Consider the following 26,807-nt stretch of genomic DNA (forward strand, 5'->3'; position numbering starts at 1 on the left):
CCTTTAGATGGCACTGAAAGAGGACTGGGTAGCCTAGTGGTTTAAGCGTTTGCTCTTCAAGCCAAGACCTGGATTGGATTCCCCACATGGGTGCAGTGTGTAAAACCCATTTTTGGTGTACCCCGCCGTGATATTGCTGGAACATTGCTAAAAGCGGTGTAAAACTAAACTCATTCATTACTTACAGCCATAAGACATGAATCATTCATTTCTTTAAATTGGTGAAACGTTATCATTAAACAGTTCACTGTCTACTATGACCTACCTATGCGTCATGCTGGTGGTACTATTGTGTATATTTAGATGAAATACGTCCCAAGCAAACTGCTGGTTTTGTCCCGACAGATTCTGGGTTTGAATAATTCAGAGGAACCTGTGCTGGTCAAACCACGGGGAAATCCAGAAACATCCCCAGAAACTAAAGGTGGTCCAGCTGGTCTTATTGAGGATTCCAGCTTAAGTCTGGGCTAGTACAAGCAGCCGCACATAGACATAAACACGCATGCACATTGTCATGAGCAAAATATTTCTCGAGCACGACGTTAAACCCAATTTCACCTCACCTCACAGCCATTGCTTAATGTTCCTAGGTGTTCATAACATCAATCACTGGATTCCCTGGTCCAGATTACATTATGTACAGGCGCTGACTTTATTAGGAGTCTATAATGTCTACAGTTTCAACAAACCCAGTTAGAAGGATTCACTACAATTGAAAAACACTCAAGATGATAACTCAGTACGACAGACATAGTTTATTGTACATAACAATACAATGGGGTAGGCACAGCTCAGATAAATACGGCAATTTACAAAGCTCACAGGAATATATCAGATCAAGGTAATAATTACTAAAACATTTCTGTACAAAACTCAATATTATAGCAGAAATGAAAGAAAACCTACTGGTACATAGGAAACTTTTCTTATATTTTTCTCCAGTTACTAAAAACCTCATACATTTAAGTATCTGAACAAAGATAACGAAGACTTGTATTTTTACCCATCTACACAAGACCTGTTTCAAATGGTTGGTATTTGACATATTGTTTACAGTCGTGAAGATCAGATTATAGAAACAAATAACAATTACTGAATAGGTTCTGTAGAGAACTTTTCAACACCTCACATGCTGCTGTCGCAAATGTAATCAAGAAGCAATTAAGATACACAGTGAATGGAGGTTTGTGGAAGAACATCAAGCAAAGGTTTCGATCTCCATGTTCAACAACCGGAAATGTCTAGTTTTCTATAGTTACTGTCTGTATTACATGATAGGTTACAGCACCAGAAAGTTCACAGCCACATGACAATAACCTCTCCCCATACTTGTCAACTTCTGATAAGGAAATGAAATACTCGAACCTATTACATCAACTTATGAGAAATTATACTTGAGATTCAAGAAACAATAAAGACATATCCCTATAACAAATTGAGAAATATGTTTAAAATAACTTCCTGATACAGTGATACTGCAACAAAACAATGCTGCTCTGTTAAGTTTTATGACTTTCTGAGGAAAATGCGAGAAAAGCAAGTAAGTTAACCCTAACATGCTCAATTTGTAACTCATTATTAAATCTCACAGACTCCATGCAAAACCAACACCCTTTTACCTATCAACCTAGTTTGAATAATGGTATCCTACTTTGCTAGCAACTGTACTGTATTCATATGTCTAACAGACATCACACTTTAAAACTTCTATCTATGTGATAAATATTTAAATTAATGACAGTTTATGGGTACTTGGAATACATATTCATGTTACAAAGTGCATAACAAAAGTGATCATTGAAACCAGGTGACCAAATGTGCAGAGGTTAGTAAAAAGTACTTAAAATAGTTGTTAGTGATCATTATTACATGTATGAGATTTCATTGCAAGTGGAGTGAATTTAGAGTTTAATATAAGTAAACTTACAAGAACATGATGAGTTGTTAGTACAGTTTCAATGGTATGAAACAACTTATTCATTGCTGAGGCACATATTTCAGAAGATCCTCCAGTTCAATCATTCATTATGTTCCCAAGTCATAGAGACAATGTTCACAAAAATGCAAAGGAAAGAAAATGTTCAGTAACATTTGAACTCTTGAATGTAAGATAAGACTGATAAAAACAATTTGAACTGATAAATTATTTTGATTAACTACACAAATATGGATTTGAATTATATATCATTTTAATTAACTACCAAATGTGGATTTGAATTAAATATCATTTTAATTAACTACCAAATGTGGATTTGAATTAAATATCATTTTAATTAACTACCAAATGTGGATTTGAATTAAATATCATTTTAATTAACAATCAAATGTGGATTTGAATTAAGTTATGTTAATGAGCATCTGATACACCTGTGATGATGAAAATGACATTTTACATAAAGTTTCGTAAATTGCCAGCTACAGGTGAGAATTCAGAAACACCAGTAAACATGGATCTGGTTGGTATAACACTTGTCTGAAGCTGTTATCAATAACAATTTTAATAATGCTCAAGTCATGAAAAATGAAAAGATGTAAACATACATGGCCTTTGTTGTTGCCTGAAATTACAAGAGATGCGCACCATGTGTGAACAGGGCTGAATGCCCAGTTCCTCAAAGCGATCTTAGCGCTACGACAGTCGTAAGTCTATGTTAAAGTATGGGAGTTACGATCATCTTAGGGTTATGATCACTTTGAGGAACGGGGCCCAGGTCTGTAACATACATGTCATCATTCTTTACTTAACAGCGACACAAGTCTATGATTACAAGAGACATTCACAATCTAGTATAACATCTCGGGGGGGAATAGTATGTTGCCCTTTGATTGCACCACAGGCTGAACTACATGCATACAATACAGTGCACCAGTCTAGTATTTAGTTGCTATAGATACCATGATATTGACATCAGAATCCCTGCTACATCGTACAGATAAAGTTCAAGGATAATATTTTATTGCATAAGTTAACACAATCGATAGTCTGTGGCCTATGCTCTACCAACGAAGTCCAGCATAACACAAGGGTCTGGTTTCACAGAGCAATCTTAACCTAGGGTTACATGGGTACAATGTGTAAAGCCCATTTCGGGTGTCACCTGCTGTGATATTGCTGGAATATTGCTAAACACGGCATAAAACTACTCTCACTCACACAATCACCTCAGCGCTAAGTAGCTTTGTGGAAACAGACTGTGATGAATTAATTTCCTTGGCTTACAAATAGACTTAATATCAAAAGGTAATGGGTCACAACCTACTGAATTGAGTAGTCTACTCAAACCTGTTCTTGTTAGTAGTTTAACTTTCAAATCCACAGTGCCATATTAACAGTCTTCCTGTTGGGAATTTCAACTCCTGTTATTTCTGTACTTCACCAGCAGTCCATTTTAAAACATCATCTTAGTTTGGGCTTACACAAGACAGTCATATCTGACAAAATGCTGAATAATTATCATATACTTGCATCAACAAATATCAGTATATGGTCTCTGATTACTGTTACAATCATCCAATGACAAATTCGTTCCATTCTGAAGCTGAAGAAGATCTGGACTGCATAACATTTGGCCCCAAATAATTGGAAGGAAAAATGTCCAACAAATGGTCGGCTAAGCAACATATCTCATATATATCTACTGAAAATGTTAACACTTCTGAATCACCTATCTGGGTGCCAATTATGCAATCATGTTTTCCTGGTACTCAAGAAAACAATAAATGCCAAACCCTTGTTGCACATCTTCGGTAAGTGATGGAATGATTCAAGCTTGCTTCCCTCTATCAATCCAGAATATGCTTCTCAACCACATGAAGGGATAACCCGTTTCCGTTATTCATCAAGTACTGTACTTTCTGTTTCCTTGTGAAGCAATATGGGATATCACTGAGCCACAAGAAAGGGGGCAGATCAAAAGCTGGATGTTGAATATAAAATCCATTTCTTAAGTTTCAGAGTTATGAAATCTAGTTTTCCATATAGACAAACATTTTCAGGGTTTTCAAAGTTCAGTCCAAAAAATGTACAGTTCTTACCACATCTTTACACGAGTGAGATGTAATATCTGAAAGCAGAATATAAACTGAAAATTTATTTACATCACATCAAACGTTTGAACTGCTCCCCAATATGACCTTCCTGATTCTTCTTCAGTGTAGCGTCAGGTAACTATCAAAACAGTCGATTTATTTCTATGTCCATTATATTTTTATCATTTGACAATTGGTAATTGTGCTGTTTCTGTATTTCCCCACACATTATTATCAGCAAAACCAAACACACGTGATATCCAGCGGCAGCAGAGACGTATTTTTCTAGTATTCTTTGTGTACTACTGACTACACCCATCAGTGGCCACATCACCCGCTACAGCACATTTCATCATCATCATTGTCAATAATTATAAGCATTCCTTAAACAATCTGTCATTTTATCTAAAATACACATCATAAAGTCATATACCAGGAGCACCATCCAAGTTGGTAATTTACACATTTCAATATCCTCTTGAAGCTAAAATGGAGTTATTCTGGGAAATAAATATTCTATGCTTGATCTTTCATACAAAGATTGACCGTGTTGCATTTTACAGAGCAGAAAAGATATAGCATACTAATCTGCTTTGCCAAGAATCTCCTGAATTAAAATTTAAAACAGAAAAGAAAACAACAAAAGTGAGTTATACACATGAACCTGACAACTCGGTCATCTCACACACACAACTATGCTGACATATGATTGAAAAAGTCCCTTGAAAACCAGTTTTTCAATTTGAAAAAAGATAAACAATTTGCAATGCTTTACAACATTCTGATTCAGATCAAAACTTGACCTCTGACCAGACGAGCAATGCAGGTCCATACTCCACATGCTAAGCTCAAACAACACCAGCTGTACAATACAAAGAAATATGCTAAAACAGAAGTTAAGGACTGACTAATTCTTCTCTGAACATAAAGACAAGCTTGTCCTTGTAGTGTATTCCTGACCCTCACAAAATGACAAAATGCAAACACACTCCTCATTGAGCAATAAAATGTCCATTTTTTATATGCCCTACAAATAAGTATATTATTAAGCCCCTTCCCAGGAGACAGTGGTATATGTGGTCACCTGCCCTATTTCCTCTGATCTCTCCCTGTGTCTGGGACTAGCTGCACAAAGCAATATTAGTATTATAACTAAAAACCTTTTTAAATGTTTAAGTTGGGGGTTACCATCACCTTGACGCTTAAAAAGCTTTGGGCAATGGGATCTTTATCTCTAAATTGAATCGAATGAGTCAGTCCTTAAGTTCTTTTAAACAGTATTTCTTAATACTAGCACACATACTTTCCAAAATGGTGTAAAAACAAATGGATAAAATATTTCACTTAAAACAATTCATGAGTTTTATTTCATGCTATTATAATAATTCCATCTTTTTCATCTGACACTGGCAGGGAACCAGACTTCACACACTGAACCCATTTTGGAGTGGAACCAGGACTTCAACAGTGAACACTTGAACCATGCTGCTACCCCGCTATCCTCTTCCACCCCTCTGATTACAAAATGACAACCCTCTTGCATTATGTGGAGATTCTAGAAGGAACCTCACTACAAGAACTTTCAACCAATCACATTGCAGCATACCTGTGTGCTGACCGTGGTAGTGTATCACAGCCTGTAAGAGCAAATCAATGTCTGTGAGATGTGATAAAGACACAAAGTCACAGCTAAATCATAATAAATCATAAAATACAAAAACATGGTGAGCAAACAAACAAAATCTACTTCAAGTGAGCTAACATTGACAATGCTGTTCTACAGGAATTACCACGGACACCAGAGAGGTGCCAACTTCAAACAGGTTACACATCGCCCCGACCACAACAAAAGCATGTGATCTACCACTATGTGAGCAAAGGGAACTAGGGTGAATACAAAGAGATCTACATTAGGCCAATTCAAATACATGTATAATTCTTGTTTCTCAAACCCAATGAAATAATCTTATGTATGTTTTGTTTAGATGTATACATCATTTAATATTAACAAAAAATGGTTTGGATCCATGTAAGCTAAACTATATGTATATAAGTCCAGTGAGCAAATGGAACATTTTATTTTCCAATTTACTGTATTTTTTTAATAATTTTATATTTTAGTTTGGGGGTCGTCTTATCCATGGGGTCGTCTTATAGACGGTCATATATGGTAAAATATATAGCTGCGAAAAAAAGACCATATATATTCTTCCGCATCTTTTTTAGCACAATTTACTCCTCACAGAATCACAAACCTTATTATGATGTTAGAACAATGAACCCACCCATGCACAAGTGGTGAGAAACAAGATATCATTTAGTCGGCCTGACATCACAACAACAGAACAAACATAACACACACATGCATACGAATGTCGACTCCAGCAGTGAAAACAGTCACTGGGTGGGGAGATCAATGGTACATCCTTGCTGATTGTGTAAGCTATCAGTATTAATTTTAATATCATTGAGATATTTGTCTCAAATACTTTCTTAGAACATCACTTTTCCTGATCCATCATTATCATAATTTTTTTTCACTTCTTTTGAAGTGCGATTGTACTAACAATGTTTGTATCACAGTCTTGAATTTCAATTCTTTGATAAATCAACAACTTTTTCATAAATGGCAAAACTGACGCTGACCTATCACCATTAGTATTGATTATCATTCTAAACAGAAGTAGACAATGCATCAGACATACAGTGCTTCCTCAAGTATGTCGACACCGATCTGCGCAGTGACCACGATCAGTGCAGTGACCTTGACCTTGGTAAAGGTTGACATATTTTTGGAATGAGTGAATGTTGACACACTGCTGCTAATAATTCCTGTCTCGGCATCAACTGATTATATTATGTGCAATAAAATCACATCTACTGACCCTTGACCTTTGACCTTGCAAAAGATGATGGTGAAAAAAAGCAAAGTACATCAATATGAGGACAAGGTCTCATTACTGTGATCATTCAAAAATATTTAAAAAAATCTAAAATGATATTGTGATAAAGAAATTCAGGGACCTGAAAAAACCCAGCGACACGGAACCAGTCAAAGGATTCACGAAAGTCCTGAACATTCTCAGTAATGCTTTGCAAAAGTGATCTTAAAGAGCACTGTAAAAAAAGTGTAATGTGATCGCTTCAGGAATATTAATATCATAAGTTGGCGAGTGATGTTTCATGCAACTTTAAGCAATTTTCAGCAAAATGACAGGAATGGATTTACACATTGTAGTTATGTGAAAAAAGAAACCTTAGTTGCGTTGTGACGAGAGAAAATTTTCACAAGTGAGCTACTCCACCACCCATCAACATTGCAAGACATGCAGAGTACTGCAGAATAATGCAGAGTAATGCATCATAATACAGAGTAATACTGAACGCAGGACAATGAAAACGTTGACACGACCACATGTGACGATAATATGCACAGACATGATTATAACACAGATAAATGTACAGTTTCCCAGTCTACACTATATACACATAACAGATAATCTTTGAAAAAATAAATCTTAGAAAGTTAGAAATTTCCTTTATGAGTGCAAGCCAGCAAATACATTATGTTTCCTTTCTCTGGTGGGTCAAGGTTAAAGTTTATACATTTGGAGGGGTCATTTGTCAATAGGCAAAATGGGTAGAGGTCAAATACAAACAAGACACTTTACAGTTTGTGGAAGAAGGGAAGTTCAATACCGACAAAAACTAGCAAATTTGGAAGATTATTTCTATTCTAATTAATGTCAAAAATGTTTTCTGAGTAAAGTTATACTGACTGATATTCGGAAAAACAAAACAATCGCCTTGAATAATACTAGGATTTGTGGAGTAGAGATTTGCTACATGATTGTGAATCTTTTATAGCAAACACTTCTATAGGTACATTAACCGCTTGAACACATATTCCGAGTATTCCGAGCTACAATTTGAAAAACAAAGCAATTCGGTGATAGAATCCAATTAGAAGTGTGGATTATAGGATTGTCTGATGATCTGATGAGGATGTCCACGAGAGCAACCATGCTGAACAATGGCACAAGAGTCACACTGAGATCCAAGGACAAGAGTTGTCTCCCTTTGCTTGTGGGGCTACTACAATCCTTCCGGCTTCTCTTTCGTGGTGTCGTACGCCCGGATGTAGTCAGCCTGAAACACAGACGTTACTGACTACAATCAAATCCATCTCAGCTTACATCTAAGGTTCTCATTCTTTGAAAGTTTCTTTCAATAGATAATCTGAAAATTGTTCACATTTAGACACTGTGTTATGATGTCAGATACTTCACACTATGTTGTGACATCTTACTGACTGTTTTCTGTGCCTCTTTAGTCACTGAATGCTGCCTTCTAATTGGTTAAAAAACATTCATCCTTTGTTTGATTGGGTGATGGCTGATCTACTGGATCTTGATGGAGATCGGAATTAATTTTGAGTGAAAGAGTGAGTGAGTGGGGTTAGTTTCACATCGCTTTTAGCACTATTCCAGTAATTTCACAGCAGGGGACACCAGACATGGGCTTTACACATTGTACCCATGTGGGGAATTGAAACCAGGGCTTCAGCCTGACGAGTAAACGCTTTAACCACTAGGCTACCCGACTGCCCTTGTGAGTGCAAGATAACTTCCTCATAAGTTCCACAAAGCTTAGTTTTAACAAAGCTTTGATCAGTATTTCTCAAACACATGCTGCGTCAGCTGTATATATGAGGAACATTGCACGTGTCAGACGGGTACGGTGACAAAGTAAGATACAATCATAGGATTCTGGCATGCCCAAGGGCCATAACTCTGCTTGGCATATTTTGAACCAATGATGTCCTGATATGTCTTGTGAACACAGAGAAATGCATTGCCCCAGACAACTGTGAACTGTCATATTCAAGACATATATCTGACTTTCTATTCTGCTCCTGAAAGTTTGTTCTTTGGAAAACCAAAGATGACACTCTTAAAATCAACAGGGTAATAATAGTCTCCTTTTTCCATTAAACTCTGGTAGACGGGAGCGAGTGAGTTTAGTTTTACACCACACTCAGTAATATTCCAGCTATATGACGGCGGTCTGTTAATAATCAAGTCTAGACCAAACAATCCAGTGATCAACAGCATCAGCACTGATCCATGCAATTGGGAACTGAAGACATGTGTCAACCAAGTCAGCGAGTCTGACCATCCGATCCCGTTAGTCGCCTCTTACGACAAGCATGGGTTACTGAAGATCAGTTCTGGCCCGGATCTTGATGGGTCTGATAGATGGATCCTTGTAAAGTGAATAAAGGCAATTGCTTCCAACCACAATATAGTGGTGTTGAGCTCACTTACCTGTGGTACGACTCCATGCTCTTCCTGTGAGAAGGCATACCCATCTGTAAAAGTCAACAGATCAATAAACTCCTGGTCAAAGACTGATCCACAACTGTGTCATTAGTAACGATAATTAAAATAAACTGACACAAAAAGCAATAGCAATGTCACAACCACTGAAAGGGTTAGTATACAATACTTAACACACACCTTACATGGGCTAATATCACCAAACTTAACACTGACTGACTGAGTTTTAGTTTTACGCCGCTTTTTAGCAATATTCCAGCAACATCATGGCGGGGGACACCAGAAATGGGCTTCACACATTGTGCCCATGTGGGGAATCAAACCCGGGTCTTCGGCTTGACGAGCCACCGCTTTAACCACTAGGCTACCCCACCGCCCCCCAAACTTAACAAAATAATATATAAGTGTGTGTATTTACATGTATGTACTATCATACACTTGGATCTTAAGTACATATATTCCATCTATCACTTAACTTTAGATAAGGATATTCCGAATGTCCAAATGGGGGCAAAAATCTGATGTTTGGAGATGTTGGGTGAACATATGGGATGCTATTTGGCCATGGATCTGACCCCAACTGACCCCAACATGGACACTGAGAATATTTTATTGAATAGTTAATTTCATTAATCAGTCTACTGTATACAAACATAATCATGTAAACTAGAAACAGCATCAAATAAACTGAAAATGATTTTATTTTGCTATTAATAAGACTGAACCCTAGTTTGTTCTTGTTCCTGTTCCCAGTTTGTTCAAGAACGTTCAAGCAGTACAATGTGATTCCTTTTCACAACATACATACCATGTGCTGTAAGCCTTCACAAACATGTGCTATGCCTTTTGCAGGCACAAACAATCCTATCTTCTCAGATTTGTTCATAACTATTCCAAAGATAAAATATATAGAAACAAAATGATGTTTCGGGTTTCAGTATGTTGGAATATTTCTTTAATCGGGGATTGAACTCGTAATTTCAGATCTGAAATAAATGGACCTGTTTCCTCCTTGTAGCGTTAGGTATTTATCAACAGTCATGTTTGTAGATAAATATTTTCAAACATTATACATGTAAATAAGGCAAAATTGTGTCATAAAGTCAGAGAAAACCAAATCATATAAATCCTTCCTGGGTGTTGGCCAAAACATAAGTTAGAGGATGATAAATATCATACGAGAACGAAATCTTGACAAAAGAAATACAAACTGGCAAAGAACATTGTGAAAATTTGTTATGTTCAGTCTTGGATTGATTGTTCTCTTGGAAACCAACATATGGGGAATTGAAAAACTAAATTTGACTATTTGGTTGTGCTCCCCCAAAGATATGCCAGCTAAAGATATTCACATTTAGAGTTAAGGCCAGACCAATTTTATTTCTTGTTTTACGCATCCGCTGGTCATATTTTTTCAAGAATAAGGCCAGACCAATTTTATTTCTTGTTTTACGGATCTGCCTGTCGTATTTTTTAAAAAATAAGAAAAAATAAATAAATTAATATTCCCCGCTCAAGAAATTTAAATGCTAATGTTTTTATTGGCCAAAAATGTAAACTTGCAAGAAAGTTTTTTAGATTATTTTTTTTTGCCCCATACACGCTTCATAAATTGCCGAAAGTAAAATACTTTTAGCATTTAGTAGGAATATCACTTTGATTGGTGAGTTTATTTTTTTTTTTCCCCTCCTGCCTTTAGGTTTTCTGAGTACAAAAATCTGTAAAACAAGAAATATAATTGGCCTGGCCTAACATAAATTTCTCGTCTCTGCCTCTAAAGTCACAAATCTCCATGAGCATAGTTCTAAAAATATATTTTGACCTTGTTTAGAAATGTGGCATCCATTATTTGACAAAGGCATAAACCTGTATACCTCACAGTCCATGCATGTCATTTAACAGAGATGGCGCCAACGATTAATACATTCAGTATTGTTTACAACATAATATATGAAGAGTACAATATAAAGATCTGGGCATAATTGAGAGTGTTAACAACAGATTTCACTATGTTAATGTTATAAAAATAACCTGCAGATGAGGTAAGTTTGAAGTTTTGAATGGAATTGATATTAATACAAAAAGTTAGTGCAATGCTATCAGTTGTATTTTCATGATGAATTTCCTCCACTGTGAATTAAAGAATGTGGAGAAAGACCAACAGAAAGAACAGTGGTTAGGTCAACTGGTAAAGTATGACATTTATTTCTTTACTTTCTTTTCTTAACTTTTCCTAATAAAATCTGTTTTGTTGATGATACAAATAGCCTGAGATCTGTGGAAGTCAACACAATTCAAAATATTATAATCTGTCAGAGGTAATTGAAAGGGTAGAAATTTGTATTTAGCTGCTAGTGAGAGTTAGGAAAGGCAGGACAGGCAACCGGATACGGTTTGAACAAAATATAAACTTTGAGGAAGAGTAATAAATGTTTGTACATGTCAGTTTACCAAATATCTCTAACCCTATCGTAAAACAGTCTAAGTAAACTTAGGCTCAGTATTATTCGTTACACTGCTATACCGAGTCTCACAAAACCTAGTAGACGGTCGCGTCAGCTAACCTTTTGGACTGACCAATCAGATCACAGCTTACCAAATCGCGAAAGTTAACATTCGCACATACCGTTTGAGCCTTTACCTAAAAACTCGAACGATTACAATGCTATTTTCCGCACAATCGTTTCCAAGTGATACACGCAATGAGTAAACAGTCACTGAAAATAGCGTTTTTGTCAATATTCAAGGATGTCATCATGCAGAAATATAAGCATATAGTAACCATGTCATAAGAAACCCCTAAGCATACATACTGCAGGTCAAATATCTGGGTTTTATTGAGGATTTTGGTTTGTTGATAGATCAGTCCCGTCGAACCCTAACAAGTAGTCGTTGTCTGATTGGTTAAATCCGTTCGGCCGTATCACGTTTGATTGGACGGTCATAGGTCGCTCAAAGGTTAGCTGACGCGACGTTCTACTAGGTTTTGTTAGACTCAGTATAGCAGTGTAACGAATATATACTGAGCCTAAGTTTACTTAGACTGACCGTAAAATAGTGAAAGTTCACTTATCAACATTTCGGATTACCGAATCTGACCACACAGTAATGTCACTTTCTGTATATTAAATTTTTACATCATCCAGGAAGTGGTTTACCAAATTAATTCCACTGAAGAGCAGCAAAAAGCAAAGCTTTCAGCATATATTGGCAGTAAAAGTGTCGAATGATACTTTAGTTTCTCCCTTCCCCCTCCAAAGGTAACATTTGTAAAAACAATCAGTGATCCAATTTAAAAACCCAAAACAAGCTGATTACTGTGGTGTGAGTGAGTATGGTTTTACGCCGCTTTTAGCCATATTCCAGCAATATCACGGCGGGGGACACCAGAAATGGGCTTCACACATTGTACCCATGTGGGGAATCAATCTTGGGTCTTCAGTATGATGACAGAACACTTTAAGCACTAGGCTACCCCACTGCCCCAATTACTGTGTGGAGCATCTAACAGTAAATGACATCCTCTACACTGGAAAAACGAAAGGTAAGCCAAAGAGCTTCAGACAGGGAAATTGGAGGACAAACCTATTAAATGACTTGATCTGAAAGAAGAGACCAAAACAAAGTTCCTTGTATTCAGTCCAGCAGCATGAATGCCATGTAACATTTTGTTGGATGTGAAAGTCATTTCTTGAAAACAAAATTTGTTTATCTTTTAAGATAAAATGGAATTTAATCCTGTGCAGGAAAAACCTGAAGCTACAATAATTATTGCCAAGATTATCACACATTAAACTATGATCCAACAGCAATCATAGGAGGAAGTGCTCAACTAGAGGTCAGTTCCATCATCATCATCATGGATTTCATCCAAGACAAACATGACCACTGGTACAGCCCAGACTAGCAAGGTCCAAAAACATCTCAAGTTCAAATAAAACATGATCCTTAATGATAGGGTTGACATTACCAACCACGGTGAATAATGACAATGATTCACCGATACATCCTAATCTTGTGTTTGTCTACAAGAATTCACTGCTTCACATTGATTCTTTACACTATGTATGACTTATATGGGGGTGCACGCTATATGGGACTGTACACTATATGGGACTGTACACTATATGGGACTGTACACTATATGGGACTGTACTCTTGCTATGTATTTGTCTGTGTAGCAAGTCAGTGACTACTTTCATAATATAAAATCAAGACCCTTGATCCTTGTAGTAAACACATTCATCAGAATAGACCATGTTTCAGGCCTCACTGCAAAAACATTGAGCTAGTGAGTGACTTTGGTGCCACACCCCTTTGGACAGTGTTTCAGTCACATCATGGAGGGTCAGCTAAGTCCGCGATGAAGCTGGTCTCCGGCAGTCACCATCCAGGGAGACCAAGAACATGGCGCTGACAGCGTTAGAAACTAATTTCAAACCATCGATGATAAGTTTCATGCAAAAGAGACTGCACAACACACTCTTCAACCTATTTCACACCTCATCTTGCTATTGCAGGCAAATCCGTAACCATGGTTACCACAGACGTGCAGCTATGGGTATAGCTACACCCCCTTCACTCCTTCCCACCCAGTGATGGCCAACATAACACCACTGCCTCACGCTAATTTGAATAGTATTTGACTACACTTTCCTCTTGCTTGTAAACAAACATGCTTCTTCCGAAATCAAAGTGACTGGCCTATTGAAAGCCTTTTGGTGCACTTCAGATATTGATTTGAATAAAATCTTCTAATATACCTTTAATGGTGACGATGCTAACAATATATTTTTACCTATCAAAGTGACTGTAATGTTATCTTTGATGTACGTAAAGAATAAACATAAAAATGAAAACACTAGTTCAAATTTTTAGACATTTTCTCAGTGAAACTTCATGACATATGCCATCTATATATGCAGACGCATCAATCATGAAAGTACATATTTTAAATGGTGTGCATCATATATATCCTCATATATTGCTGTTCTGTGGCAGAGGTACCAGGCTAGCAAAACTAAACTGGGTAGGAGAGAGCAATGTCAATCTGAGTGCTACTAAAACATGGGAATATTGCTGTAGTAGGAAAGGGGAGATATTCCAGGATGTTCCACTCACCTCTGGCAAGTTCATGTCAAACACACATCAAAACTAACACCGCTAAAACTTATTTCATGTTTCAGCTATTGTCATTAATAATGAACAGAATTATTAGTACCATCAAGCAAATTATATAATGAATACTTATGGGTTAATGACAACTATCAAAGCTTTTTTCAGAAAAAAAAAATTGTAAGAGACTGGACTTGTTAGCGATACTGTCTCTTGAGCTGGTTGTTATATGCTCAGCAGAAAAAGTAAAGGATCATGACATTTTGGGATTTATTTATGAAACTGTGTACTTAGTCTTTTCTTTAAAATATTCCCAAAATATCTATGACCCCTTAATTTTACAAAATTAATATTTAATAGTTTAGTTTCTACTAAGAGCTGGAATAAATCCTTGTCCCCTTGAGTCATGCAGGAGTGTCAGTGGGTGTCATGTCTCCCAGTCCTCCCCGACTGTTCAGTGTATCATACCTCCATGGTCATGACATGTGCACCAATTTGCCACAATACTTTGCTTGGAAGGGACATCACAATCTCCATATTTCCTATCTTATACTTTAGCACAAACTTTCTCTTCTTCATCCATACAATGATACAATCCTGATGCTAAACCAAATTCCACTGTTCTTTCATGACTGTGACAAGCATATCAACTTTTCTGTCAAATCAAGACATCTTGCAGCCCCAAGACTTCTCTACCAATCTTAGTTCCCAGGAAATCATCAGATAAAACTGATGGAGATATAACTCTTATTGCCGTATCAGCCATCTGGCAGCCATTCACAGCAATCCAGAGAACATCTCCTTCAGTCTCCTGGTTTGACTTCATGAACAGAAGGCTCAAATGGGCATTGTCCCTTACTTGAATCTAGACCTATGCTGAACTCTACTGGTGGTAGATTTCAAACTTATAACCAAAGAATTCTATACCAATTCATAAAAAAATAGTGCTAAAAAAGATGAAGCTTGTGATGTTACTTACAAAACAAAGGTAAGTTTGTGAATGGGCCCAGGTTATGTATATCATGGAGAACTTATACACTGTATCGTCAAGGCTGATAACAGGCACTTGTAGCAGAAAATGACAAAACATTATGTCAACACGATGCAGTACGTCTCTGGTTAAGTCTTAGACAAGCTACAAGTGCCTGTGTGTGCTCTTTGTCATCTTAGCACCAAGACCTATAGTGGCCGTTGGGCTGTGATGGCTTGGACTGAGAAGATCTGAATAAGATGTTTCATATCAAGATACCCACAGGTTCACAGCAAACAAATTATTTGTTCCTTTCAAAACTTCTTATCCTTTGTCCAAATTATTTTGTGGTAGGGAATTCTTCTGACCATGAACATGTTATTTTATTAAAGTAAAAAATGTTTTGTGATTACTGTGAAGATCAGATAATTGATTGGCTGTGACCACACTATAGTACTCAATATTTGTTAAGGACCACACCTTTGAAGGTGACATTTTGGTGCTTAGCAATTGTTGAGTAGTATGTTTTGTTACATAACTACTTACAGTTAATACGCTGATTGAAAAAAGATGTAAGAATATTTCATTTCCATCAGGACGGCCAAAAAGTAAACACAAACAGTTCTGACAAAAAAAAGAATTGTTTAGTTTTGTTTACAAGTCCGAAGAACAGTTTGTTTCCAGTACAAAATGGGTACAATCAATATGTTCTTAGCATTGTTTAGAGGCTAAAAACCAAACATGAATAAAAAACATGGAGACAACTAAACAATTTTGGCTGTCAGTTTGAAAATACCTGTTGATGCTAGTTTAAGTTTCCGAAGTTCTTGGCAAAGATAAAAAAAAAGTAAAAATTATAGCAAGAAAAGGTTAAAAGAAGCTTATTTTAAGAACAAAATATTGTTGAAATATTGCTTAGAAAACCCAAACATCTCAAACTACAAAAAACAAAAATATAAGAATAGGCCTAACCCAAAGAGATTTCACTGATTTTAAAAACTCTTAGTGAAGAATAAATTGGCTGAATAAGTGCAAACAAAATCCTAGGCACATTCATCTGGCTATAAAAAAACCCAATCCTGTCAACTGATTGTTAATAACCATCTCCCAAGTAGTGCTATCAATATACGGAGTTGTGTTAGTATTTGTTGTCATGGCAACAGGTGAGCAACAACACGCAAAGACTCAATACTACGACAAAACTTACTTGACATAGTGGGTGATGGCGCGTTTAAAACAAGCATGCTCATTGTAAAAATAAAGTGGCCACAAAAATTGCAAGGGAGTTCAAGGTCATTCACACAAATCTTTGATGCGACTGATCAAACACTCAACTTTGTACTTGTTGCAAGTTGAGGAATGAAATTATGCTATGTTAGGAGAAATATATGTATATTTTTCATATTTTATGTGTGACTTGTTGTTATTTAGCCACTAACCCACAGACAGACACAATAAAGAAAAAACCCACCCGACCCGACCCAAAGCGACCCCACCCAAAACAAACAAATAGAGGTATTCATCCTTGTGCCTAGCAATTGTTCAAGTCAAAATGCAGGCTGATGGTCGATAGCATGAACTTTATGCCATCAACTGGGAATCAACTTGTCCACATCTGACATTTAACACATGATACTTCATCCAACAAAGTGAGTGAGTGAGTGAGTATGGTTTTACGTCGATTTTAGCAATATTCCAGCAATATCACGGCGGGGGACACCAGAAATGGGCTTTACACATTGTGCCCATGTGGGGAATCGAACCCGGGTCTTCGGCGTGACGAGCGAACGCTTTAACCACTAGGCTACCCCACCGCCCTCATCCAACAAAGCACACAGGGGATCAGCTTGTCCACATCTGACATTAACCACATCATCCTTCACCCCATAATATGTTTTTGAAAAGCCCAACCCAACCAGGTGTGAAATAAATGCTTGCCACCATGACAGTTGTACCTACAGCCTATCCTTGTAGTTCTCTTCTGTGACTTCTCAACACTTTACAACAAACAACACTAGCACCATCTACGTGGGTGGGTGATAAATCATATAACTACACAAAATATGAGGCATAAGTTCAGGACAATGTGGGCCATCAAATGAAGTGTGAATGACAATCAACCCTGTCAATTAAACAACTTAAGAAGACATTTCAACTCTGCATGAGTAAAGTGTTATGGAAAATCTTCCAAAATACAAAAATAATGTGAATGGCAATTGTTAATTTCAAGTGAGAAACACAAATTAGGATGTAAGTTTGCGAAAACAATGTTATACTTAACATTAAATGCTTAATGTTGCAAAGTTGAAGAAGAATAATGACATTAGTTTTTCAATTCTTATTGAGAAAATAAACAATTTTGTCAAACAAAGTCTTTTGTGCCCTTTGACCCTTAGATTCAAAATATGCAATTGTTGATACTGTCTTCACAAAACTAATTACTAATGACTTAAAACACAAATTTATACTACAAAATATAAATAGTACTAATTCCAAGAATAAAAATGTATGTAATTCTGAATAAAATAACTCATAAAATAATAACATTTGAAAAATAAGAAATGACATTGACACTACCAACTACCAATATTATATACTGGTACATCTCTTAAAATATCTCAATACAACAGAGAATTACAGCATCATGCATTTAAAACAAACAGATAATCCTCTGAAGAAAAAATACATAATTCATAATAAAACATGATAGGAAATCTTCAAATTTTGATTGTTAACACTATTTGATCTGTCACAGAACCCCCTATGAATCAGTAATGTTTTATATTCATCGTCTGAGCATACTGTACTTTCCTACATTGAAGAATAAATAGATCTGAACACAGAGACTTTTGTCCAATCAGATCTACCGGAGGGAACACTCTGCCAATTGAAACATAAAAAGGGGCTTTTTAAAATTTGTCTTTGTGCATGACCCACTAGTGAGAGAAAAGTACAACTATTTTGTTTGTTAGTTGTTTAACAGTGTATTTAGCAATGTTTGAGCTATATGAAAACAGTCAGTAAATAATCAAATCTGGACCAGACAATCCAGTGATGAACATTACGAGCTGCAGTCTACACAATTGGGATGCAAAGACATGCATCAACCAAGTGAGCGAGTCTGACCACCCGATCCTGTTAGTTGCCTCTTACAACAACCCAGATCTTCACTTGTACCCTTGAACTGGGTGACAAGGATCCCTTCAACTAAGGGGCAAATATCCCTGCAAGTGAGAAGGATCCATCTGACTAAAGCACAAGGATCCATCCAGGTGACAAGGATCTCTCCAAACTATGGGATAGGGATCTGCCAGACAAAGGGCAAGGATCCATAAGTGATCAACACGTTTCACATGTTGGCAAAACAGGCACAAAAAAACAGACGATTGTTTTTTGTGCCTGTTTTGCCAACATGTGAAACTTGTTTTAAAATACCACTGATATAGCTACGAGATAACTCATAGTGGCAAATCCGGCCAGAATTGATACTACGAGTATAGTCGTAATAGGCAGTCAATGTGTTAACTACAGCACATGTGTTCATCACGGGTGGTGGACCCGATTGGCATCATTGGGATGCCTTAAGTTAGCCTATTTAAACATATGGGTATCATTTATTGTATGCAGTGCAAAGCTGTGTAACTGCCTGTAACAAGCCACACAGGGTCATTAGTCATGATTGTCAGACTCAGTGAGTGGTTGAGTGAGTGAGTGAGTGAGTAAGTGAGTGAGTCAGAGTCAGGAGTTGGGATTAACACAGCTTTGAGAAATATTTCAATAACATTATTGCTTAATATGGTAGGGAAGTGGTGGGTCAAACCAGCCAGCACTAACAGGCCAAGCATCAGCCATGGAAATCCCTGATTTGAACACAGAAGATCCTGACATCATTAAGGGACATAACTCTGCTCCGTGACTTTGAATGGGGTTAGGGAATGAGAAGGGGAGGTTGAGGTTGAGGTTGAGCAGATGAAGTCTGGAACTGCTCACCTGTCAAAAGACGTGAGGTTGTCATTTCTTCAAGAAAAAGATACTTTTGAATATTGACTTTGGATATAAGTGAATTTTTATTTTTAATATAAATTGGAAATATGCAAATTCGTGTAATATATGTTTTATCTTGAATGGAAGTTAGTGGATCATTCAAATATACACATTGCCATTTAAAGCAATATAAACATATTTTATACAACTGTATTATTTATTTCATAAAGTCTACCTTTCCCAAATGAGCGACTCAGACATGAACAATGAAATAAGCTTTTTTAAAACTATTGACTGACTGAGTTCGGTTTTACGCCACATTTTTAGCAATATTCCAGAAACGGCGGGATTAAAACTATTGAAATGCAGCAGAAGGAGCAGCAGCATGTACAAAAAATCAATTACGTTCTGCACTGCCTGTAAACCAAAATTGATATTCGTTACATTAAAGAAGAAAAAAAGATTGTTGATAGATAAAAATCTCATAAGACATAAAAGAAAAACTGATTCTTGGACAATGTGTCTCCTGATAACCCAAAACAGCTGGGCAGCTGAATGTTTTGTAGTGTAAGTGAGATTAGAATTTATCATCCAAAACATGCCGAGGAGATATGCTTGGATGAGATGAAATGGCTTCAAAAAGCAGTTTCCATGATGCACAATGAGTGTCATCTCTAATATACTTGCAGCTGAAGCTGTTTAGTTTATGAACAAAAACAGATGAAGAATGATTCTGGACGATAAATAAATTCTCACCCTCAAGCTCAAATATTTGACAAATGTTTGATAAAAAAAATACCATCACCAAGGTTTGGATATTTGGAACTGTTTTTATATTTAGATAAATTTTTGATCTTGAACATACTGTATGTTCTGTGGGAATTGTTATTTGTTACCTTAAAGTCAAATATACTGATTCCTCCGAACAACAGTGATGGTGGCTGATTAAAAAATAATAAAAATAATCACAATCTGAAACTGCTATTACAGTTGACCTGCCCACAACAGTTTCCAGACAGAAGGCCTGAATCTTAACTAGCTCAGTACGACCTATCTACAGAATACAGAGGGTAAAGTGATAATGTTAGATCTGCACTACATAGCCAACTAAACTTTGGTAGGTCTTTGATCAGCCCAAAACAAGGGAAGGTTACTCTAAACTGTGCAGTTCAACTTACGTGGTTGATTTGAAGAGGGTGGTATTCTGCCTGCCGACCGCCCAAAGAATGAACATCCAAGAAGACGTGCTCGCTCTGTTATCGGTCTGAAATAGAAATTTGAGAAAAACCTGAAGAGTCGCAAAAATACACTAATTCCTATCACAATCAGATCACACCAACGTCATATTTGAATTGTTTCAGATCTGCAATGTGCATATGCCAGCTAAGAGATGAGATTGGTCCTTTAATACTGTATATTTATTTTATTTATTTTTTTAAAGTTCAGGACTGATATCTGCCATCAACTCTCACCTCTTCTTTTTTAGGAGATCCATTCAATATGGCTTCTTTATTGGCCAGTTCCATCTCCTGGACATACTGTCTCTGGGTCTTGAAGTAGGTTCTCCGTACACTGCAAGTTGATCAGGTCAATCAGTACAATGAAGCAGCATGGTTCCCACTTTCATATTTCTATTTTATTGGCAGAACATCACAGTTACCAGTTTTATTACTGAACAAAAGTGTTCAAACTCACATACTAGAACAACGTAGTCAATATTTTCATGTGGGTTTTCAGGTCATGTCTTTGTGACAGCTGGGGGTTCAAACCATGTCGTTGTGACAGCTCTGGTCTAGGCCATGCCCTAGTGACAGCTTGGGGTTTAGGCCATGTCCTTGTGGCAGTTTGGGTTTGCACCATGTCCTATTGACAGCTGGTGTTTGCACCATGCCCTAGTGACAGCTGGGGTTCAGACCATGTCCTTGTGACAGCTGGAGATTAAGTCATGTCCTTCTGAAAGCTGGGCATTTAGGCCACGTCCTTGGAGTGAGTGAGTGAGTTTAGTTTTACGCCGCACTCAGCAATATCCCAGCTATAGGCGGCGGTCTGTAAATAATTGAGTCTGGACCAGACAATCCAGTGATCAACAGCATGAGCATCGATCTGCGCAATTGGGAACCGATGACATGTGTCAGCCAAGTCAGCGAGCCTGACCACCCAATCCCGTTAGTCGCCTTTTACGACAAGCATAGTTGCCTTTTATGGCAAGCACATGGGTTGCTGAAGACCTATTCTACCCCGGATCTTCACGGGTCCATGTCCTTGGAGCAGGTGGAGGTGCTGATCATGTCCTTGTGACAGCTGGTGATCAGACCATGTCCTACCGACAGCTGGGATTCAGACCATGTCCTAGTGACAGCTGGTGTTCAGAACATGTCCTAAAGATGGCTGGTTTCAGACCATGTCCTTGTGACAGCTCTGGTCTAGGCTATGCCCTAGTGACAGCTGGGGTTTAGGCCATGTCCTAGTAACAGCTGGTGTTCAGACCATGTCCTAGTGACAGCTGGTGTTCAGACCATGTCCTAGTGACAACTGGGGTTCAGACCATGTCCTAGTGACAGCTGGTGTTCAGACCATATTCTAGTGACAGCTGGTGTTCAGACCATGTCCTCGTGACAGCTGGTGTTCAGACCATATTCTAGTGACAGCTGGGGTTCAGACCATGTCCTCGTGACAGCTGGGGGTTCAGACCTTGTCCTAGTGACAGCTGGTGATTCTGTTTGCGTCATCACACTTACACTTTCCAGGAGAAGTCTCGGAGGAGAGAGGCAAAGGGGATGATGACGAGGCCCAGCCAGAACACAGAGCAGCCGTAGACATGACGGTCCTGAAACAGAGAGAGTGTTGCATCACTTGGTGTAACATCAGCATCAGGTAGATCAGCATCAGGTGATGGTGGGTAGATAAAATGAACTGATACAATGCTCTAACTTAGCATGAAGACTTTCACAACTCACCATTCCCAGCATCTCTGGAGCCAGGTTGACAGTGGGGAAGACGTGGCTGTAGACTACCAGGAAGAGGAACCAGCAAATGATGCTCCCCCAGATTGCCAGGTGGGTTAGCTGCACAAACATACATCACAACAATAATATTGGTATTCCAACGTACTCATGTAACATGGTAAACTGAACTCACAGGACATAATAGACTGAACCCATACGTTGAACTCATATGCTTTGGACCAATATGTGTGGGAACACTAACCCACATGTCATGGTAGACTGAACACACATATCTGGTAGATTTAACCCACATGACACTGCAGAGTCAACCAGTATCACACAGTAGAGTGAACCCACATGGCAGGGTAGACTGAACTCACACGTCATGGTAGACTGAACTCACATGTCATGGTAGACTGAACTCACATGACACTGCAGAGTCAACCCGTATCACACAGTAGACTGAACCCACATGGCAGGGTAGATTGAACCCATATGACAGAGTAGATTGAACCCACATGGCAGGGTAGACTGAACCCACATGACACTGCAGAGTCAACCAGTATCACACAGTAGACTGAACCCACATGGCAGGGTAGATTGAACCCATATGACAGAGTAGATTGAACCCACCTGTCAGGTTAGATCAAACCCACATTGCAGGGTAGACTGAACCCACATGCCACTGCAGAGTCAACCAGTATCACACAGTAGACTGAACACACATGGCAGGGTAGATTGAACCCATATGACAGAGTTGATTGAACCCACCTGTCAGGTTAGATCAAACCCACATGGCAGGGTAGACTGAACTCACATGACACTGCAGAGTCAACCAGTATCACACAGTAGACTGAACCCACATGGCAGGGTAGATTGAACCCATATGACAGAGTAGATCGAACCCACCTGTCAGGTTAGATCAAACCCACATGGCAGGGTAGACTGAACTCACATGACACAATATACTCACCCAGGTCCAGGCGTTTGTCTCCAGTCCAGCTTTCAGACAAACCGTCACCACCACATACTGACACAAACAAGCAAACAATTTTGTAGGAACAACTTTAACTAAATTCTGGTCATCTTGTCACCTTTTGTTTATATAGACAATATTATGCATGTGCAAACTATGTATAAATGCAACAAAAGTAAAGAAATTATACATACAACATTATTTCAAAATATTACCATCCATAGTGAATCAGCTGTTTCAATCAGAGGTGATCATTGTGATTTGAAACCCTGACCTATCAGAACTGAACATTTTCCAAATTTATGGCATAATCACCATTCTTTATCTATTCAATTCATAATAAAATGTCCACCAACATAAGTATAGAGATCAATAAAGATCAAGCACAGGATAAAAGAATCATTTAAAGAGTGCTAGGTTTAACATGATGAATATGGATATTGTACTTACTGTGTACACAAAGTTTCCCATGAAGAGATAGTCCCCAGTTTTACCATCAGAGAAAGCAACATCTGAAGAGATACACAACATACTTACATATAATCACACAAAAAACATTCAACACATGAAAGTACATCTTAGTGGGCACAACAAAACATTCTATACATTGAAGAGGTACTTTTGTTTGCAGTCCCACCAAAGGAGTAATTATCTCTGTACATAAAACAATGTCTTGAAGAATAGAAAATACAGCCTAAATGGTAAATCATCTTGCAACACTTTCACACAGATTTGGACTTTTTCATTTATCAAGTTGTTTTGTCCCATTTGTTTCCCCCTTGATGAGGTTTTGGACTCTGCATAATGAGCGAAAACTGTGTTTTCCAAAAACAATACATCCCAATGGCATGTGTGTGTAGGGCTTGTCTTTTCTTGATAGACAAGACCACACCTCACTTGCCTCTTTCAACAATTGAAACGTAACCTCAAAATAATCTATTTACTCAGATTTTTTGCTGTGCCCTTTTACACACAGACCATATCTAAGTGAACCCGACTTATAAAACCTCCTGATTCCCTTTAGCGTAGATGTAGCAACAATTGGTATACAGCATATTTGTCCGTCTGATCTTCCCGGAATCTCTCTAAGAACCTGAGACATATCAGTACCTTGCTTCAGCGACAACAACGGCAGCCAGAACAGCAGGATGGAGTGGAAGATGGAGTTGATGATCCAGAACCAGAATACCTACAACACAAGATTCATGGATCATAACATGGTAGGCAAATTGATGTCAACATTCATGCCTGGCAATATCTCCACCCATACTCACAGAAATCAACATCCTGTTGCACTGCTTACAGAATCAGCGTCAAAAGTAGTCAAACTGTTTTTGTTTATTTGTTGTTTAATGTTGCACTGAACAATATTTTAGATTGTAAATATCAAGTCTGAACCAGACAATCCAGTGATTAACATTTTGAGCATGTATCTATGCAATGAGTACAATCATTACCAAGTCAGCAAGCTTGACCACCCCATCCCGCTACCCCGTCTACTGACAGGCATGAATTGTTGAAGACCATGGTAGTGCTTGGGCAATCAAAACAATAACATTATCATGGCTTGGCGGTACTATGTATCTTACCTTGACATTGAAGAACCTTCCATTCTGGGTATCTTTGTATAACGTGGGGTTTTTCATCATGGTCTCTGCAGAGCAGTAGCGGTCAAACAACCCCATTGCTAGTGGGGGAGCCGCTCTGAAGATCTGGGGATGGGGGATTCACACATTATTAATACAAACTAGAATATATTGCTAGAATAGAAGGGTGAGGTAACATGCAATTTGTGCACACAAAAGTCTACTTAACTGTAGAAACTTGATTATTAGGAAGCCATTGTTTGGATATATATCTGATTATTTGACAGTAAATAGTGTATGAATGAAAATCTTTATTAGTCTAGTAATAACATTACAGAATATAGTTCATATTATAGTTGAGAGTCTTCATAAGCATGTAGAAGTCAGACATACAAAGGGGGTATTATGGATAGCAACTTCTGTATCATATGTTTACAAAGTTCCTCGCTACCTCTAGCCCTTCATCAGTTGAGTGATGGGGCAAGATGAAGCCCTTGAATATGGAGGTATAATAGAGAAGTTGTTATACAAAATACTCACTGTCATGATATTATACTCTTTGAGCCTTTAATTAATCTGAGAAAATAAACTCATAATCCTAAAACATAAACATGCAATGTCTATTTCACTTTGACAAATGTCTATGTCTGATGAATACTAAGACATTTCAACATGTCACTTTGACAACTTCCAGTATCTTACACACATACAGTCATACATTTCAACATAATATCTTCAATGACTGCAAACATCAAAACCTCTTTAGACCACAGCACCTGTGTATTAAAAATAAGGTTTTGTAGATAAATCTTTTGCTATCAAAATTAAAATAATTATCCGAGATCCAGAAATTTGAAATTTAAAAAAAAAACATAATTAATTTCTTCTTTTTTTTAAAAAGAATAGAAATATCAATGAAAATCTTTCACTCCAAAAAATCATCATCTTCAAAATAACATAAATAAACAATTAAAATAATTGTTTCAGGATAAAAAGAAATAGATTCATGATATACGAATCTATTGAATCAGAAAATAATATTTTCTTAGGAAACAAAAAATCAGACTTAAGTTTCAATTCAAACATTAAAAAACACAATTTTGGGAATGAAGAAATATATTTTCCTATTTTATTTTTTTATTCTTTTTGTCAGGTATGATTTTCTTATATTGTATCTATGCTGCTCTCAGAAGCAAGTGGAATTTGACAGAGGTGTGCGAGAAGCTGTAGAAGGGGGTGTGTCTGCAGTCATATGTGTACAGTGATCCGACCATGCGGGTGGCCCGGTACCTACCACATTGTACAGACCAATACTCCACCGCTCAAACAGAATCTGCCCTGAGAAGCCATTCACTATTTGAAACCAAAACTGTCAAAATAAAAATGACGGTGATGCACAAGGACTGACATTAACACAGTATAGTCAACACAAAAACTGATACACATGGGTCAGGATCATATAGAAACTGTCTGTAACAAGGCAAACTCATTTCTTATTTGATCAAAATTAAAATTACAAAACCAAAATTAAAAATAAAATGATGAAAACAATGTACTTATTTGGTTTGATCAATCATGTTTAAAATTTCATTTGTTTTTGCAATATTACAATTTAACAAGGACTTCTTACTGTGATATTGTTGTTGTTGTTTTTCAACCTTAGAAATATGCACTTTACTAACCTAAACAGTTGTTAATTTCTATAATGAAACAGACATGAAATGAGTTGTTATGAACGACATTAACGTCTATATGATCCTGACAACCATGTGCTGCATTATGGGACTGGTGATTTATTTTAGGTGTAGTGGGTCAGTGAGATTCAGGGGTTGGGGTGGTTGAAAAAATACACAATGATAGAGG

At 37.4% G+C, this 26,807-nt stretch overlaps 1 protein-coding gene and 1 long non-coding RNA gene across 2 annotated transcripts in view; both read right to left on the reverse strand.

Annotated features, from left to right (window-relative positions):
• Positions 1-26,807, reverse strand: part of LOC124266216 (histone deacetylase complex subunit SAP30L-like) — a 77,226-nt gene that overhangs the window by 25,560 nt on the left and 24,859 nt on the right. The gene's annotated exons all lie outside the window — the stretch shown is intronic.
• LOC124266220 lies at positions 8,143-16,654 on the reverse strand. The gene is made up of 3 exons (XR_006895684.1): positions 12,954-16,654; positions 9,357-9,400; positions 8,143-8,178 (listed from the first exon to the last, which is right to left on the reverse strand). It is a non-coding gene; the product is annotated as an uncharacterized LOC124266220 (long non-coding RNA).

This window comes from Haliotis rubra, unplaced genomic scaffold (genome assembly GCF_003918875.1).
Source record: "Haliotis rubra isolate DU_JTF1 unplaced genomic scaffold, ASM391887v1 Scf124, whole genome shotgun sequence".
Taxonomy (NCBI): domain Eukaryota; kingdom Metazoa; phylum Mollusca; class Gastropoda; order Lepetellida; family Haliotidae; genus Haliotis; species Haliotis rubra.